Raw genomic sequence first — 4,634 nt, 5'->3', positions numbered from 1 at the left:
TTAAGAGTAGGTTAGATAAATGTCTATCAGGGATGGTCTAGACAGTATTTGGTCCTGCCATGCGGGCAGGGGACTGGACTCGATGACCTCTCGAGGTCCCTTCCAGTCCTAGAATCTATGAATCTATAAGTGGGCTGCAGCCCACGAAAGCTTATGCTCAAATACATTTGTTAGTCTCTAAGGTGCCACAAGTTCTCCTGTTCTTTTTACAGATACAGACTAACACGGCTGCTACTCTGAAAACAGCCAAATTATATTAATCTCCCCAAGCAACTTCCTACACTCTCATTCAGGGGGGAGGGGTGGAAGTACCTGGGTCCCAGGATTGTTGTTCTTCCCACCAAGATAAAACAGCTAATGGGAGCCCCAGCAACTCCTCAGTATCTCCAGTGACAGGCAGCTCTGGCCATCCCTCCAGATCTGAAGCGCTAGAGCAGTCACTGTTGGTCCAAGCACCATGAGGGAGACATCCTTCCCCTCCAGCAGCTCCTCTCCAACTGAGCTGGAGGACCTGCCTTTTATACTTCCTGTTTCCTGTCCCGCCCCTCTGCTTCCGGTGGGATGGGCATGGGTGTCCTGGTTCTGCCCACCAGGGGGCAGTTGTGACTGTCCCTCCGGCCATCTGGAAAGGAGGCCATACTCCATTGCTACAATATCTTTTCCACTGAAACCTTACATGGCATATCTTGTATGATTCACTGCAATTTCATAATATTGGTATCCATAATATTTTGAATGGTCACCCACATTCCCTACAGCATCACAGTTACTAGCTTGGATGTTACCTCTTCACCACCCTGAAGGGTTCTCGGGCAGTTGGTTTCTCTGCAGTCTTTCTTTGTCCTGCCAGCTTGTTTTCCTTACCAGCGGCTCTTAAATTAAGGCAGAGCCTCCCCACACTAACTAGCCCAGTGATCGGGTCACATGGTGTTGGCAATTATTTCACAGCTGCCACAAAAGACTTATGGAAACTACGTAGTTCAAGCAACATGTGGGAATTATTATTAATTAATATTATTTATTTCAGCAGTGCTGGGAGCCAAGTCCTGGCCCAGGACCCCGCTGTGCTAGGCACTGTACAAACACAGACCAGAAAGACAGTCCATGTCCCAGAAAGCCCACAATGGATAGAGACTTGGGCTGGGATGCAGGGGACCTGGGTTTGTTCCCAGTACTGCCACTGGACGGACCAAAGGTTCTAATGGGTTATCTTGGCTAAATGACTTCCCCACTCTGTGCCTCAGTTTCCCCATTTGTAAAAACTGGAAGACTCCTACAGACCTCCTTGTTAAAGTTCTTTGAGATGTACTGATGATAAGCACTAGAGAAGACACAGATATCGCAATTATACTACACAGACTCTTCTATAATATACTAAACCTAATCGATTTTAACCATTTGGAAATCTAGAACCACGATTAAACTTTTAGCAAACAATCTGAAACCTGTTGGATTCTATGTAGTTTGAAAACATTCTAGAACCCAGTGATGTTCTAGATCCAGCCGGGAACCTAGAACCCATGGACTTTGTGTTTAAACACATTGAGAGGCTTACAATCAATGAAATTCCACAGCCAGCTAGTGATGCAGAATCCAAGAGAGTCAATTAAGTTAGAACACAGTCAGAGACCTAAAACAAAGAAGATTCTGGAGCTGGCTACTGATCTGCTGCCATTGATGACCCATTGAATTTGAAAAAATTGAGAAACTTAGAATGCATGGGAATCTAGAACACAGGGACCCTGCAGGGTATATAAACATTGACATAGCTGGAACACATCAGCTTTGAGAAACTTTGGGGATACAGGAAAAACTGGGATGGAAAGTTTTCAACTCTCCTTAAGTCTGGCCACCTTCACACCATCTCCTGTTTTGTGTTCTCAACTTCTGACCCGTGTCTTCCACTAGACTCAGGGGAACTGCTGCTGAGATCATCAACAAAAGCCACCTTGACCAGAGCTAAAAGAGACATCCTGAAGACCTGCCAGAACTTCTCCCCCACTAAGAGGTAGAGGATGGGGGAGAAGCAGGACTTGAAGCTCTAAATGACCGAGAGAACGCTCTTCAGTGACTCTGGCACCTCCTTCTTGTAGAGCTTTAAGCCACGGTATAGGTGGTAGGGCAGCTAGCCGAGGAAGAAGGAAACCACCATGGCCACCAATGACTTTGAAGGGCTTCCCAGCCCACGCCAGCTTCTTCTCCTTCATATTCATCCCCACATAGACATAGCATCCCACGATGGTGCAGAAGGACAGCAGGAAGCCCAACAGGTACCGGAAGATGAAGATGGCCAGATGGACCCATATCCACAGGTCCTGCATCTCGGCTCCATTCCAATCTCCGGAGATGTCGTACTTAATGAGTCTAGCAATTCTGTCCCCATCCACCACACGGGTCTCCTGGAAAGCCAGGTAGGGAGCACTGAGACCAAAGGAGGCCAGCCACAGACCGACGACCAGCTTCCTATCCCAGGAAATGGTGCGATGATTCCAGGACCAAATGGGATGATGAGTGAGGGTGTAGCAGTCCAGACTGATGAGGGTGAGAAGGAAGATGGAGAACATGCCCATGGAACTGAAGGCATTGAGAAGTTTGCGTGTCACCATGCCAAAGACGTAGTGGAAATACAGAAGGACGTAGACGGTGAAGAAGGGGATCAGCTGGGTGAAGAGGAGGTAGCAGGAGACCAGGTGGAGGAACCAGGCGGTGGTCACCATCCTCCTCATCTTCAGTCCCAGCACTCACAGGTACAGCCCATTCCCCACCACACCCACCAGGAAGCTGATGAAAAGCAACACAGCAGAGGCCTGGTGAGGAGTCTTCATGGTCTCTGGGGTCTTGCTGGAATTTGCCACTGTGGTTGGTGGGAGTGCCGAGATATCTTGTTCCACTGTACCCTGAGAAGAGATATTAGAGGGGTTGAAAGGGACGACAATGGAGGCGAAAAGGGAGAGTGGAAGAGGAAAAGGGAGAAATACCAGAGTGGGTTAGGAAGGCATCATTGGAGACGATCTCTCTGGGCACCCTGTGGCCCTCCAGAATATCCAGGCTAGATATTGTCAGAAACTGGCTATAGCCAGTGGAACTCACTGCTACAGGATAGAGCTGTGAGCAGTAGGGGAGGACAAGTGGAATAGCAGAAATGGAGAAGGGGACACTCTAGTAGATCAAATATACAGCTATGTAGAGATTATCACATAGCTGTGATCTGGACTACTGGCTAGTTCAGGGGAGCAGGGAATGGGCCCTGGGGCCTTTCCTCTCTAGGGTGGTCAGCTCCAATCTGGCCCCAGGACAGGGGATCAAGTCTACTCAGTTGGGCGGGGGGGGAATCAGTGATGTTGCCTCCTAGCATGCGGGAGCTGATGCTGGTGCAACTCACTGTTACAATGAAGAAAAAGCCAACCCTCCCCTACCTCATCTCTTGTGCTCATCTGCCAGTCACAGGAACTGCTGCTACACCCTGACTCATGAGAGCGTGCAGGGTCCTTCTCACCTTCATTGTAACACAGAAAGCCACAATCCACCGAGCTGCTTCTCTGCACCCCAGCCGTGCTGCCTCCTTCATAGCCGTATTAGCATGGAGTCCTGTCTGCTCTGTAGAATGGCCTAATGGTTAGAGAATGGGGGAGCGGCTGGGAGCCAAGACTCCTGGGCTGTGGGAGGGATGTGGGGTGCTGTTGCTTAGACTCTGCAAATGGGGAACCCCTCATCTGATTAACATGAAACAAAACAGAACAATTCACCCACGTCACAGACCTCACCTATTACCTTTGTCTATTGAGTGCCCCGTGTTAACCCCAGTGCTACCGGCGGCAGGGACTTTCACAGGCTAACCCTACTGATACCCAGTGGCAGGGAGTTTCACAGGAGAACCCCACTGATACCTAGTGGCAGGGAGTCCAACTGGTTTGCCTTTACAATATCAAATTTGTGTGGCTCCTAGGTGGTCTTAGCAAGGAAATTCCCCTTTAGACCCAATGCTGGGCCCTCTGCCCATTGTTTTAACTCACCTGGGCAGCAGGTGGTGGAAACACGGACCCAGCAGAGAGATTCAGACGACATGTGTTTGCCCAGCAAAGAATCTGCGTGTCTGTCCCTGCCTCAGCTTTGCCTTGCGTGTTGAGTTCACTCCCCTTAACTCTCTGTCTTCTACATGCTCCACCCCAACCTCCTCTCTCAGGTCGAAAAGTTGCAAACCATAAATGGAAATGATCATTCAGACACTGTCTTAGCAGTGCAACCACCTAAGAAACAGCCATTGCTTTAAAACTAGCTCCCACTCCCCTCCCAGAGCCGGGGCTAGAACCCAGTGGGAGGTATAGTCATGGCCCCAAACCCTGCTGTGCTCAGCACTGTATAAAGACAAGAGAGAGCTTACTGTCTAAGGAGTCAGTGTTTGATAGAGACCAGGTCCAGGTCTCAGGAGGCGGACCGAATGACCTTAGCCAAGTCACTTCCATACTCACTGCCTCAGTTTCCACATTTGCAAAAACTGGGAGACTGCTGCTGACCTCCTTGGCAAAGTTCTTTGAGATCTACTGAGGACAAGCACTAGAAAGGAGCTAGTTATTGCTATTACAATACACAGACTCTTCTATAATACACCACACCAAATGGATTTGAAACCATTT

General features: G+C 49.2%; 1 pseudogene; it reads right to left on the bottom strand.

Annotated features, from left to right (window-relative positions):
• Positions 1-1,855: 1,855 nt before the first annotated feature.
• LOC112122491 lies at positions 1,856-4,219 on the bottom strand (annotated as a pseudogene).
• Positions 4,220-4,634: the final 415 nt, after the last annotated feature.

Source organism: Terrapene carolina, unplaced genomic scaffold, assembly GCF_002925995.2.
Source record: "Terrapene carolina triunguis isolate 2854851 unplaced genomic scaffold, T_m_triunguis-2.0 Scaffold28200, whole genome shotgun sequence".
Taxonomy (NCBI): domain Eukaryota; kingdom Metazoa; phylum Chordata; order Testudines; family Emydidae; genus Terrapene; species Terrapene triunguis.
The sequence above is the reverse complement of the archived record's forward strand: the minus strand, read 5'-3'. Positions and strand labels throughout refer to the sequence as shown.